Here is a 14756-nt window from a genome sequence, read left to right on the forward strand (position 1 = left end):
TCCTTCCTTCCTTCCTTCCTTCCTTCTTTCTTTCTTTCTTTCTTTCTTTCTCTCTCTCCTCCATCCTTCCCTTCTTTCCTTCATTTTTCCTTCTTTCCTTCTTTCTTTCTTAGCAGTCTGGCTGTACAGGGATTAAAATATGCTGAGGACTTAATTTCTCTAATTACTTGGAAGACCATCTGTGCCTTGCTTTGACGCACGAGCCCCTGCTCTGGCCAGGAACCACGTGCTGATCTGCCACGGCTTTCTTTCTCCAGCCTTTCCTATTCCCCATCCCCTACCATCTGGCTATGGGATCATTTTTGTGAGAGAGTAGGACTGGGTGATGGAGCTCTAGACTGAAATATTCCTCACCCAGCTGTGCCCCTGATACCATGGGGACTGGCAATCATCGGAGGACTATTTGACATTAGCCACCCCTGGGCCACCAACAAACATCCAAGAGCTACATCTGGGTGGAAACCTACTGTGGCTGAGTGAGTGACGTGTTCCCCCACCCCCACCATGGAGACTTTTGCAGTTTTATCTTCCTTTAGCAGATCCAAGTTCAAGGCTGAGTCATCCGGGTGAGCATGGAAATATTTTTATTATATTTAAATACAGGTTAATAACATTTTAGCAGTCTGGGCGTGGTGGCTTATGCCTATAATCCTAGCACTCTGGGTGGCCAAGGCGGGCGGATCGTTTGAGCTTAGGAGTTCGAGACCAGCCTGAGCAAGAGCAAGAGGAAAACCCTGTATCTACTAAAAAAACCAGAAAGAAATTAGCTGGACAACTAAAAAATATATATATATATAAAAAGTAGGCCAGGTGCGTGGCTCACAGCCTGTAATCCTAGCACTCTGGGAGGCTGAGGCGGGTGGATCGCTTGAGGTTAGGAGTTCGAAACCAGCCTGAGCAAGAGCAAGACCCCATCTCTACTATGAATAGAAAGAAATTAATTGGCCAACTAATACATATAGAAAAAATTAGCCGGGCATGGTGGCACATGCCTGTAGTCCCAGCTACTTGGGAGGCTGAGGCAGTAGGATTGCTTGAGCCCAGGAGTTTGAGGTTGCTGTGAGCTAGCCAGATGCCATGGCACTCTAGCCCAGGCAACACAGACTTTGTCTCAAAACAGCAACAACAACAACAACAACAAAAACATTATAGCAGAATTCTGGTAAAGATGGCATGTTGATTCAGTTAAAATTTACTCTCTATAATGAAAAATCTTGAGCAAAAATGGATTTTTCAGATTCCTGTTTACTGTTATAGAATGAGACAGACTTATTGTAGGCTGTTTGGGGAGAGGAGAAAGCTGATTTAAGTTACTGCATATTTTAATTTTACTTGCCATCCAGCAGCAATTTCCCTTCAATTTTATCTACTCCTCACTCTCCCAAGAATCTGAGGATAAAAAGGAAACTGAACCCAGAGGAGAAAAGGAAGAAGGCTGCCTCCAAGGGTGGCCCACTTTTCTCATCAACTTCTTTTGCATCTATATCACCGTTGATTCTACCCAGCCATTTATCTAACTGATCTGCAGCCCATCTCCCCACCTGCAGATATCCAGAGTGCCCCATTCTTTGTTGGAATAAGTCATGCACCTCAATTTAGAGCTCCTGGACAGGAACACGAAGTCCATTAAGTGAGGCCTTGCTCTTCTCTTTGATTAGCACAGAACTCCTCTCTTTGCCTTGCCCATAGAAGCAGAAATAAGAGGTAGAGGAGCCTTCTGAGATAAACAAATCTAACTCCCTAATAAAGTAGATGAGGGGACTGAGACCACTCCTGTCACCGAAAGGGAAGGGCAAGATGACCGTCCTCAGGCCTCATTGGCAAAAAGGCAGGAGAGTGGGTAGTGGGGTGTAGATGTTTGGAGCACTCAGTTTTGGTGGGTTTGAAAGCTACTTCCACTCTCTAAACCTGTTTCCTTTACTGCAAATTGGGGATAGTAATATTGTCTACCTTATGTGACTATCAATGTTACTGAAAGTTTGGCACTTGTCCCCTGTCCCTGAGGATGCATCAGAAGAATGAGGACAAGAGGTTTGAGGAGAAGGAAAGAGGAGCTTATTAATTTGGCGGCAAATGAGGAGGCTGTCAGACTCCCATCTCAAAGTGCCAGTGTCCTCCTTCTGAGCAGAAGTACAGAGCTTTTAAAGGTTCGGATCAATACCATCTTTGGCCAGGACAATCTCATGACTTCCACTGGGTTCATCCATCTTCAGTTAAGGCAATCTTGTGACTTCTGCCTGGATTAATCCCATTTTCTGCTAAGATGATGTCGTGACCTCTGCCCAGACAATTTTCTTGAGCCATCTCCTGTGGTACAAAGAACAAAAGACATTCCCCTGTCTCTCCTGACCATTGACCTGAGGCAGGGATGCATCTCCTAGTTCTCCAAAAGGAGTGGGGGATGTTTGAAAGAGACATAAAACATTTTTTGCTGGTTTTTTTCAAGCAATTTCTTCTGTTACATATTCCCCCCTGTCAATATTACCCTTCTATATAAATGGGAGGAGAGTTGACTACTCTGTTACATTAAGAGAATTGAATCAAAGCTGGACATAAAAACACTATGCTTGGAAGTATTTGAAAAATAGTTATTATTATTATGTTGTTCATTGCACCATACTTTTTCCCCCCTTCTAGGCCATGACAGAAGACATAAAGGAAACAGGAAGAACCCATGGGAGCCCTGGCTGCTCTGCAAACCTAAGTTAGTTAGCTAGTGATATCCAAGCTAGTCAGGAAACCTACAGCAAGTCATTACTTCTTTCTACTGATGGGGAAACTGTGGAATAGCAGACATTTAATCTTCTGCTCTGTGTAATGGGATAAAATACTATGAAATATGCATATTGGTCTTTGATTCTGGTTCCTGACACAGAATTCCTAAGACTTTTGTAATTTCCTGCATGATAGGAGCTTCTGACATAGAGTTCCCAAGCCTCTTGGAACTTCAGGCAATAGGAGTGTCTTTTGTTTGAATGACATGACTCTTGGTGAACTCCTGGAGGGGGGCTGGCCACCAGAAAGATGGAGCCATGATTAGAATCCTGGAACTTTCAGCCACAGCTCCCATTTTCCAGAGAGGAGAGAAGGGCTGGAAACAGAGTTAATCGGTCATGCCTATGTGATGAAGCCTCCATAAAAATCCCAAAATACAGGGTTTGGAGAGTTTTTGATTGGTGAACACGTCCACGTGCCAGGAGGGTGGCGCACCCCAACTCTGTAGGGACAGAAGCGCCTGCACTCTGGACCTTTCAAGACCTTGTCCTGGACATCTCTTCATCTGGCTGTGTTCTGTATCCTTTGTAATAAACTGATAAAAGCAACTAAACTGTTTCCCTGACTTCTGTGAGCCACTGTAGCAAATTAATCAAACCTGAGTAGAGGGTCATGCGAACTCCCAATTTATAGCTGATGGGTCAGAAGTTCTGGACTTGTGAGTGGCATCTGATGTTGGGGGCCGTCTTGTGGGACTGAACCCTTAACCTATGGGATTGGAGTCTAAGTCCACGCAGATAGTGTCAGAATTGAATTATAGAGCACCCAGTTGGTGTCTACTGGAGAACTGCTTGTTATGTGTGGGAAAAAAATTATGTATCTGATTGCAGAAGTATTCTGTATTATGTTGAGTGTATAGTAGGAGAAAAACATTCAGTTTGTTTAGTTTGTTTTTCCTAGCATACACATGGTGTAACAGAAAGAGTGTGGGTTTTGAAAGCAGGGTTTGACCTGAGTTCAATGCTGGTTATGCTTCCTAGTTGCTTTGTGATCTCAGGGAAGTTGTATAACCACTTGGAGCCTTTCTCAAAGATGTTAATACCTACCACATAGGGTTATTGCGAGGAGTAAGTGAAATTTTGTATGTGTATGTCAAACATGTGAAGTTGTGGTGAAATCTATTGTTTTTCACCTGTTCTAGATTCTAATTTCCCTTTTCCTGGTTGTACACTTTGATTTTTTCTTTGAGGAACTACCCTTCCCCCTCTGCATACTCTAATGGTGGAACTGTCAGTCAAGATGCTGCACTGCCCTGGCCAAGTGGGCATGTTACCCAAATTAGGCCAAGGCAGACCCTTGTTTTCTGTAATTTGAATCCTATTCAGAGTGAAATAGAGATGGCAAGTGGTTGGAGCCAATTTATCTCAGGTGTCACCCTGAAGAAAATATCCAATAGCTCTTGCTATCTAGATCCCTGCAGCCATCTGGTTCTTGTCTTTTTTTTTTTTTTTTTTTTCAGACAGAGTCTCACTCTGTTGCCTGGGCTAGAGTGCCATGGCATCAGCCTAGCTCACAGCCACCTCAAACTCCTGGGCTCAAGTGATCCTCCTGCCTCAACCTCCTGAGTAGCTGGGACTACAGGCATGCACCACCATGCCCGGCTAATTTTTTCTATATATTTTTAGGTGTCCAGCTAATTTCTTTCTATTTTTAGTGGAGACGAGGTCTTGCTCTTGCTCAAGTTAGTCTCGAACTCCTGAGCTCAAACCATCCACCGCCTTGGCCTCCCAGAGTGCTAGGATTACTGGCGTGAGTTGTCATTTTTTTTTAAATTAATTAATTTATTTCAGAGATGGAATCTCAATGTGTCACCCAGGCTGGAGTACAGGGGTGTGATCATGGGGTACCACAGCCTCAAACTCCTGGCATCAAGTGGTCCTCCTGTGTCAGCCTCCCAAATAGCTGGGACTAGAGGTGTCCCACTGTGCCCAGCTTCAACCAATAATTTAAAAAAATTAAATTTAACACTGTAATTATTTTAGAAGCAGTAATTACTTCAGGAACCACTCAACATTTCTCTTGAATTTTAGTCAATTCAAGTCAGTTTAGTCTACAGATTTTAGTCAATGATTTTTCCCCTTTCAATTAAATTTTTTATGCTGAAGTGTTTTAATGCAATTGTAGACATTCTGAAATCTATTTTTACATAGCCAGAATGATCTAATTCACAGTTCCTATTCAGATTTCTCTGGTTGTACCAAAAGTGACTTATACATGTATTCTGTCCAAACTAGGATCCAATCACAGATCACACTTCAAATCCTACAAGCTGGTTGCTATGTTACCTTAAGCCTCTTTTTATCTGGAAGAGTTGTTTTTTTTTTAAATAGACTTTATTTTTTAGAGCAGTTTTAGGTTCATAGCAAAATTGAGGAGACATGGAGAGAGTTCCCATATATCCTCTGTCCCTTCACCCACATTGCCTCCTCTATTATCAGTATGCCCCACCAGTGTGATTTCCTATAGTAAAGTATGCATAATATAAAATTTACCACTTTAAAGTATATTTTTCTTTCTTTCTTTTTTTTTTTTTTGAGACAGAGTCTCACTTTCTTGTCCAGGCTAGAGTGAGTGCTGTGGCATCAGCCTAGCTTACAGCAATCTCAATCTCCTGGGCTCAAGCAATCCTGCCGCCTCAGTCTCCCGAGTAGCTGGGACTACAGGCATGTGCCACCATGCCCGGCTAATTTTTTCTCTATATATTAGTTGGCCAATTAATTTCTTTCTATTTATAGTAGAGACTTTCTATTTATAGTAAGATGCTTTTGCTCAGGCTGGTTTTGAACTGCTGACCTTTAGGAATCTGCCCGCCTTGGCCTCCCAGAGAGCTAGGATTACAGGCGTGAGCCACTGCGCCCAGCCTAAAGTATATTTTTCTTTTCTTTTCTCTTTTCTTTGGTTTTCTCTTTTCCAGATTTGGTCTCACTCTGTTGCCCAGGCTGGAGTACAGTGGCGTCATCATAGCTCACCTCAGCCTTGAATTCCTGGGCTTAAGCGATCCTCCTGCCTCAGCCTCCTGAGTAGCTGGGACTATAGGTGCATGCCACCGTACCCAGCTAATTTTTTATTTTTTGTGGAGATGGGGTCTCACCCCTTCCTCACTCCACTCCCTTCATATTGAAAAATTTAAAAAAATGGTTTGGATAATAAATTTTGTTATGTATATTTACCACAATAAAAAAATTTTTTTTAAAACAAATACTAACAATTTCTAACAGCTGGAGCCTGCATCCCTAGGATGACCTGAGCCTAAACTCCCCTTAAAGGGCCTGAAAAAGCTCAGGCCACTAAAAGAATTTACAGTTTGTTCTAGGCAACACCTGAGGATAGGCCTCTGACCACCATTTCTTAGACCATTTACTAGAAAGTGCTTACCATTGTACACCCCTTCTCTGTCCCTTTGAGATATATGTGTATCTCCTACAATTCAGGAGTGTCTTTCTAGAGGACTTGAAAACCGTTCCTTTGAAATGTAATTATTGGGAAGGATAAGGCCTCTGTCTCCCAGTCTCCCTCTCTTCCCTGACTCTGCTCAAAGCCCTCTCTGTTCTCCCCTTCTTCCTTTATTTATTTATTCTTTTTAGAGACAGAGTCTTGCTCTGTCAACCAAGCTAGAGTGCAGTGGTGTGATCATAGATCACCATAACCTGGAACTCCTGGGCTCTAGTGATCTCTTGGCTCTTGTCTCAGCCTCGTGAGCACCTGGGACCATATATGCATACCACCACGCCCAGCTGAATGTTCCCCCTTTAAAAGGCCCAGTCACCTCTGTGAAAATCAAAGCTTAATTCAGTTCATGCTAGATCCTCTTTCCTATTGCAAAGGCATATTACTGATTAATACCTACCTTTACCACTCTAACTGGTCTTTGTCTATTTGTGACAAGTGTTTTGACCAGTGTTATGGAGTTTCACTCTATTCATGTGTGGCCTAGTATTCAGCATCAGACTCAACAGGAGCATTATGCACTTCTGGTTCTTTTTATTCCATGTAGCTCTTCTATAGCAAAATTGCCTTGCAAATTCCAGCTGCCTCATTCTCCTCAAACATCATCCCTGCTTCCTCACCTCAAGACTGCTGTATTCTGCTTGGGATCCCCGTCCCTGAGCTAAAGTTTGGAAAGTTCCTCTAGGCAGAAAGCCAAGGTGGTGTTGGGCTCATCCTAGTTGTTTTCCTTCTCTCAGGGATCAAAGTCCTGCATTCCTTTTTGTCTCATGTCTGAAAACAGTTGTTTCATATATTTTGTCCAGTTTTCTGGTTGTTTATCACCAGAGGGCAAGTCTAGTACCTATTATTCATTTTAGAGGAAGTTAGAGTCCATCTCAGATAGAGACAAAAAAAAAAAAAAGTCAAAAAAACAATTAAAGAAAAAAATTGTGCCGTGCGAGGTGGCTCACGCCTGTAATCCTAGCACTCTGGGAGGCCGAGGAGGACGGATTGCTCGAGGTCAGGAGTTCGAAACCAGCCTGAGCAAGAGCGAGACCCCGTCTCTACTATAAATAGAAAGAAATTAATTGGCCAACTAATATATATAGAAAAAATTAGCCAGGCATGGTGGTGCATGCCTGTAGTCCCAGCTATTTGGGAGGCTGAGGCAATAGGATTGCTTGAGGCCAGGAGTTTGAGGTTGCTGTGAGCTAGGCTGACGTCACAGCACTTACTCTAGCCTGAGCAAGAAAGTGAGACTCTGTCTCAAAAAAAAAACAAAAAACAACTTCTTCCTTAGAAGTCCTTTTTCCTGCTTTTCCAGTCTTTCTCATTCAAGGCCTCTAACCAACCAACCAAATCACTCACTACTATCCACGATTCTGATTATATCTAACCTCAAGCCACTCTCTTTTTATCAAAATTGGATGGTACACCTGCCAAAGCTCCCCAGTTGGGAGCATTTCTCATCATCATTTTCTTTTAGGGTCATCTCTATGTGGTATTTTATGCTTGTATTTTGTCATCTGCCAAGTCAACCTCCTCTGTTAGCTGGTCATAAGGGCATAGGTGGCAACAGATATAAGCTGAGTGAGAGCTGCCAAGGTAATAGCAGTGGATGGTTTGAGGGTCTGTGCCACCTCTAGCTTACAACCTTTAGCCATATATGTGTCTGATCCTGAATGCACCACTTCTGTCTTGTGAGAAATTGCTGCGGGGCCACCTACCTTATGCCTTGGGGGGACTGACAAACCAGACTAATGATGGATTGTACTGTCCATGTGGTTCATGTTCTGTAATCAGGCACTCTCCATCTCTACTGTGGCCAGATGCTGTTATATAAAAAATTTGTAATTCTCCGCTATAGATGCCATAGCCTTGCTCTGGAATCCCAGACATTTAGATTGTGATTCTCTTTTTGGGGAAACTCCATATGATGTCTTTTGCCATAGTCTTAGTCTATTTGGTCTGCAATAACAAAATACCTGAGACTGGATGATTCATAAAAAACAGAAATTTCTCTCTCATAGTTCTGGAGGCTGGGAAGTCTGAGATCACGGTGCTGGCAGGTTCGGTGTCTGGTAAGTGTTGCTGTCTGCTTCCAAGATGGTGCCTCTTGCTGCATCCTCACATGGCAAAAAGTGGAAAGGCAAAATGGGCTGAATGCTATGTGAAGCCTCTTTTATAAGGTTCTTGATCCCATTCACAAGAGAGGAGCCCTCATGACCTAATCACCCCCTAAATGCCCTACCTCTTTTTTTTTTTTTTTTTTGAGACAGAGTCTCGCTTTGTTGCCCAGGCTAGAGTGAGTGCCGTGGCGCTAGCCTAGCTCACAGCAACCTCAAACTCCTGGGCTCAAGCAATCCTGCTGCCTCAGCCTCCCCAGTAGCTGGGACTACAGGCATGCACCACCATGCCTGGCTAATTTTTTCTATCTGTATTATTTGGCCAATTAATTTCTTTCTATTTATAGTAGAGATGGGGTCTCGCTCTTGCTCAGGGTGGTTTCGAACTCCTGACCTCTAGCAATCGCCTGCCTCGTCCTCCCAGAGTGCTAGGATTACAGGCGTGAGCCACCCGTGCTTGGCCTGCCCTACCTCTTAATATTATTGCACTGGAGATTAAATTTCAACATGGACATGACATGCACATTTTATTCTGAAAAACAAAAAACAAAAAAAGAAGAAAAAAGAAAAAATATAAGAAAAGGTAAATTTCTGCAGCTCTTTTGTGGTAAAATACAAAATAAGAAAAAAAAAAGATAAAAAAAAAAAGAAAAGGTAAATTTCAACATGAATTTTTTTGGGACACAGGTATCCAAATCATAGCAGCCAGCATAGGTTCTACTATATTCTATGGCCAAAACAGCAGGGCCATTTGCACCTCAGTCTGGACCTGCTGCTGAGCACTTTCCTGATCTGCCCACCTGCCCACTCGAAGCTGGCAGCCTTTTGTGTAACCCAGTATATGAGCTGAAGTGGTATTCCCAAGTGAGGACTAATATTCTGCCTCCAGAACAAAGACACCTTAGTTGAAGGGGCGGGGGTGAGGTGTGCAATACTGTAATTTGTCTTTTACTTTGAAGGAGATATACCAGCATTACTCAAACTGCTAGACTTCCCAAAACTTAACTATTGTGGTGGGTCCTTGAATCTTTTTAAGGTTTATCTCCCACCTTTGAAAGCATATATATCTTAAAAAGACTTCCAATGAATTTGCCATTTTTTATACAACCAGACTGATGAATATTCTGTCCCTAATATAGGGGCCAATGTGATGTTCTGCAGTACATCCAGATGGCCAAAGTCCCTTAGGAATATATTATAATAGTGAGCATGAAAATTAACATAGCTCTGGGGCAAGACTATAAATGTACATTATTGTCCATTAAGTGACAGTTAACTGTTTCTGGTACTCCTTTTTCATAGGGATGGAAAAGAATGCATTCACCAGCTCAGTGGTCACATATCACACATATCATGTGTTGGAGGTAACATTAATCTCCTTTAGCAAAGATACTACATCTGGTACAGCAGCTGCAATTGGAGCTACTACTTTTTTGAGTTTGCCATAGTCTACTGTCATCCTCCAGAATCTGTCTAGGATTCTGCTAAATCAAAAAATAGAGACCACTACCTTTGTATCTTTTAAATCTTTTAAGAGTATCACTGATCTCTGCTATTACCCATATAATGTGATCTTGTTTTTGATTGCTGTCCTGGCTGAGTAGCAGGAGGAAGTTTCAGGGGCTTCTATTTGTCCTTTCCCATTGATAGTTCTTACCACACTGGGGACCAACATGGTAGTTCTGTTAACTACCACGTATGTTAATTTCATTTATATACTTGGGAATGGAGGACATTACTACCAGGTGTGTCTGTGCACACAATGGATTCACTATGAACTGAACCTGGACTAGGACTCCATTCAGGACATGGTTGCCATATGCCCCCATGCTAACTGGAGAATCCTGATGATGTTTTGAGTACCCTACTAGTATCAATTTCATCTCAGACTTATGTCCAACAGTCCTTGAATTGCTTGGATAATATTGCTCTTTCCTCCTGTGTTTGGCTGCCCAAACAAATGCTAGCAGAGCAGACCTCTTTGAGGAAAGACGGGGGGTATCGTATCACTGCCACGTACATTTACTATGGTGTCACAGGGTCCTTCCTTCTGGAGACTTGGCCTCTCCTTCAGTTAGTGGGTTCCAGGTCTGAAGACTGGTTCTGGTAGAGAAACTGGTCAATGAGTTATGACTCAGCTTTTTGATCACCTAGCCTGGATTTCTTTTAATTGTCTAAGTTGGGTAATATCCTTGTTGGCCATCTCAACTTTAAGAATATCATGTACTATTAAGTCATCTCCATAGTTCTCTACAGGTCAGGTCCCTCTGGCTGCCATTCAAACTTCATACATCATTATATTATATTGTATCTATGTTGCTTCTGATGGTTAAGTACTGCCATCTCGTCTCTATTATTTTGGGATCCTATTATTCCCATTGCTATCAAGGAGCCCTGTTCTGAAAGTGCAGGGGCAGCCATCATTGAGCTTCTCAGTGATGTCAGTGCCACTTTCGCTAGAGCATCTTTAGAGCTCCCCTGTGAAAAAGTCATTCAGTGAGTTTTCTGGTTTTATATGGTATGTCTGTTCTAACTTTCCTTTTCTCTGATCTTTTTTTTTTTTTTTTTGAGACAAGGTCTTTGTTGCCCAGGCTGGAGTGCAGTGGTGTCATCATAGCTCACTGCAGCCTCCAATTCCTAGGCTCAAGAGATCCTCCTGCCTCAGCCTCCAAGGCCTCCCAAGCAGCTGGGACTACAGGCACATACCAGCAAGCCCAGCTAATTTTTTTTCCTTTTTGTAGAGATGAGGTCTTACTATTGCTCAGGCTGGTCTTAAACTCCTGGCCTCAAGCAATCTTCCTGTCTGGACCTCCTATGTTGCTAGGATTATAGGCGTGAACCTTTTGATTCCTACTTTCACCATATCCAACAGCAGTTCTGATATACCACTTCACTTATTTTGGTCCATCACTTCCTTTTTTTTTGAGACAGAGTCTTGCCCTATTGCCTGGTAGAGTGCTGTAGCATCAGCCTAGCTCACAGCAACCTCAAACTCCTGGGCTCAAGCGATCCTCCTGCCTCAGCCTGCCAAGTAGCTGGAACTACAGGCATGCGCCACTACGCCCGACTAGTTATTTATTTATTTTTAATATTTTTAGTTGCCTGGCCAAATTTCTTTCTATCTTTTAGTAGAGATGGGGGTCTCACTCTTGCTCAGGCTGGTCTTGAACTCCTGAGTTCAAGCAATCATCTTGTGTCAGCCTCCCAGAGTGCTAGGATTACAGGCGTGAGCCACCATGCCTGGTCCCTCTAAGTTCTTAAGAACCATCCTAGCACCATCCTAGCACCTAGCAGATGTTAGCACCATCTGTCAGTAACCTTGTCAGAGTGTTAAATCCTGTGTTCCAGTTTGATAACCTCTCCCTACTTTGATAGAGAATCAGAATCCTCAGATCCAGCCCATTAATATTCTCCTGGCTGCTGTCAGTACACACTGGTTATGTTCTAAAGCTCCTTTAGTTATAGTCTCTTGCCTCCCTTGTCAGTCCTGGCCAATCATGTTGTCATTTAATCCTAGTTATTGGTCTAATGGCCAGGTTCAGAGCTTGGGGTAGATGCAGGTGGGGAAGCACACATCTTGTAAAGCAGAAATTTCTGCATCATCTTCAAGCAAAGGGGAGAGCTAATCTTTAACAAGGAGGAATGAGCAATTTACAAATACCTGGAGCTCTGCAAATCTCATATCCTAGGTCTGATCCTCAGGTTTTTCTGCCCTCTGGTTGGCAGTGATAGTCTGTTTATAAACTGCTAAGGTGGGCTTTTGACATTTATTCTTAGTCTTTAATTGTCTTTCTCCAGAGGACCTATTATCCATGTCAACAAACATCCTATTACTTCCCAAATGCGTGATACATCACCCTCTCCAACCCCAATGCATTCCTTTTCCTGGGCAGAACATCCCAATTTATCACTGGTGAAAATTTGATTAATTGCATTACTATCATATGTTAGGGGCTAATAGTGCTCCACCTATTACTAGTGATGATGGCCTCAATTCCAACAGGCTGGTGAGTGATCTGACTCCCAAATCCCATTTTATTTTACTTTATTTATTTATTTTTATTTATTTATTTATTTTTTTGGCTCATAACAGACCTGGAGATTTACTTTATTTTTTTGAGACAGAGTCTGGCTCTGTTGCCTGGGCTAGAGTGCCATGGCATCAGCCTAACTCACAGCAACCTCAAACTCCTGAGGCTCAAGCAATGCTCCTGCCTCAGCCTCCCGAGTAGCTGGGACTACAGGCATGTGCCACCATGCCCGGCTGATTTTTTCTATATATATTATTTGGCCAATTAATTTCTTTCTATTTATAGTAGAGACGGGGTCTCGCTCTTGCTCAGGCTGATTTCGAACTCCTGACCTCGAGCAATCCACCCGCCTCAGCCTCCCAGAGAGCTAGGATTACAGGCGTGAGCCACCGCGCCCGGCCACACACATACAATTTTATAACAATGAGACTACATTGCATATATTGTTAGTAGCTCCAACAGTTAACAATGTTTTCTGAGTATCTTTTCACATTTACTTACTTCTATAACATCCTTTTTTAAAGACTCTTTAAACAGTTTTAGATTTATAATAACAATTGAGCAGATAATATAGACTTCCCATATTACTGCTCTTTCCTTAGTTTCCTCTAGTAATAACATCTTTTATTAGTGTGGTACATTTGTTACAATTAATGAACCAGTACTGATCCATGATTACTAGCTGAGCTCCATAGTTTACATTAAGGTTCATTCTTTGTGTTATACCATTACAGTATCACGCAGAATAGTTGAACTGCCCTAAAAATGCCCCATATTTCACCTACTACTCATTCCCCTTCCTCAATTCCTGATCTTCTCACTGTATGTATAATTTTGCCTTTTATTTATATTTTTTAGAGACAGGGTCTTGCTTTGTTGTCCAGGCTGGTCTTGAACTCCTGGGCACAAATGATCCCTTCACCTCAGCCTCCGCAGTAGCTGGGACTACAGGCATGAGCCAGTATGTCCAGCTTTAATTTTGCCTTTTGTAATATTCTTTTTTTTCCCAGTAAAAAATGTTTTATTGTCATTCACATGTTTCATAGAAAAAGGAATGTAGCAAACGGGTCAGGGTGATATGAAAAAAATATCCAGGTTTGTACAGGTGGCTCTATTTACATCTGGGAGCTGGGATCCCCTGGCATCAGGCGCAGCAGCTGCACTTGTTCGATGCCCCTTTGCAGACGCAGCCCTGGGCACACTTGGCACAGCCCGTGGGGCAGCAGGAGCAGCAGCTCTTCTTGCAGGACGAGCATCTGCACTCTGCACGTGCAGGAGCCAGTGCAGGCGCAGGAGCCACCTGGGGCGCAGGAGCAGTTGGGGTCCATTTCGAGCCGAGGTGAGGGAGGCTGCAGTTCCCAAGCGAGAGGCGAAGGGTCTGTCGTGCAGGTGGAAGGCCTGTAATATTCTTTTTAATGGCTGCATAACACTGTCTCATATGCATTATCCAGGCAATCCTTTCTTATTGGATACTGTTGCATACAACGTTACATGACTAAAAGAAAAGACAAGAATGGAACTCCAAATCTTGGATTCACACAGCTGCAAATCAAACTTTGCTGACCTGGCACAGGATTCACTTTACCATGTGCCCACACTTAACTGTGTGTACTGACATTTCATTATTTTTGGGCAAAGGAGGCTTTTAGATCTCAAACACTATCTTGGAAACCAGAAGAAAACATCTAGCATTCACTCTGATATGAGAACCAAAGCAAAGCTGTAAGCACCATCTGTCAATTTTTCCTTCCAAAGGAGTCCTTCCAAATTTTTGGGAGTTTTCCTTGCCAACTCCTTGCCACAGCAGCACCAGAAGCAAGTGAAACCACTGAGGTATCTCACGATGTTCTGGGTTAGGAGGCTGGGCTCCTAGGGCTTCCTGCCGCACAGGCGCCTATCCTCATCAGCTGCCTCTATCCTCCTCCCATAGGTGCTAGTCTCCTCCTCTGGCAAGAAAGCCATGTATGGATGTGCACTTTGCACTCTGCCCAAAAGTACTTGGCTAAGGGGTCCAGAGAGGGCTGAAATCCAGTTGCATTTAGCTTGCCAAGTTGTATACCCTGGCACTGCATCCTCTCAGAGATGGTGCTTTTTTCTATCATGCACAAAGGCACAGTTTAGCCTAATGTCAGGCCTTGTCCCTGAGCTCACTGAGATTATTTAAGTCTATTGTAATTGCATGTTTACACGTTTGTCTTCTTCCTGAGATTCTTTTTATTTATTTATTTATTTATTTTTCAGCATATTATGGGGGTACAAATGTTAGGTTACATATATTGCCCTTGCCCCCCCTCTCCCCTCAAGTCAGAGCTTCAAGCGTGTCCATCCCCCAGATGGTGGGCATCTCACTCATTATGTATGTATATACCCCCCCATCCCCCAGATTCTTGATGGCTGA

At 43.0% G+C, this 14756-nt stretch overlaps 1 pseudogene; it reads right to left on the reverse strand.

The window, feature by feature from the left end:
* Positions 1–13352: 13352 nt before the first annotated feature.
* Positions 13353–13753, reverse strand: LOC105874393 (metallothionein-2 pseudogene; annotated as a pseudogene).
* Between the last annotated feature and the right edge of the window lie 1003 nt (positions 13754–14756).

Source organism: Microcebus murinus, chromosome 12 (assembly GCF_040939455.1).
Source record: "Microcebus murinus isolate Inina chromosome 12, M.murinus_Inina_mat1.0, whole genome shotgun sequence".
NCBI lineage: Eukaryota > Metazoa > Chordata > Mammalia > Primates > Cheirogaleidae > Microcebus > Microcebus murinus.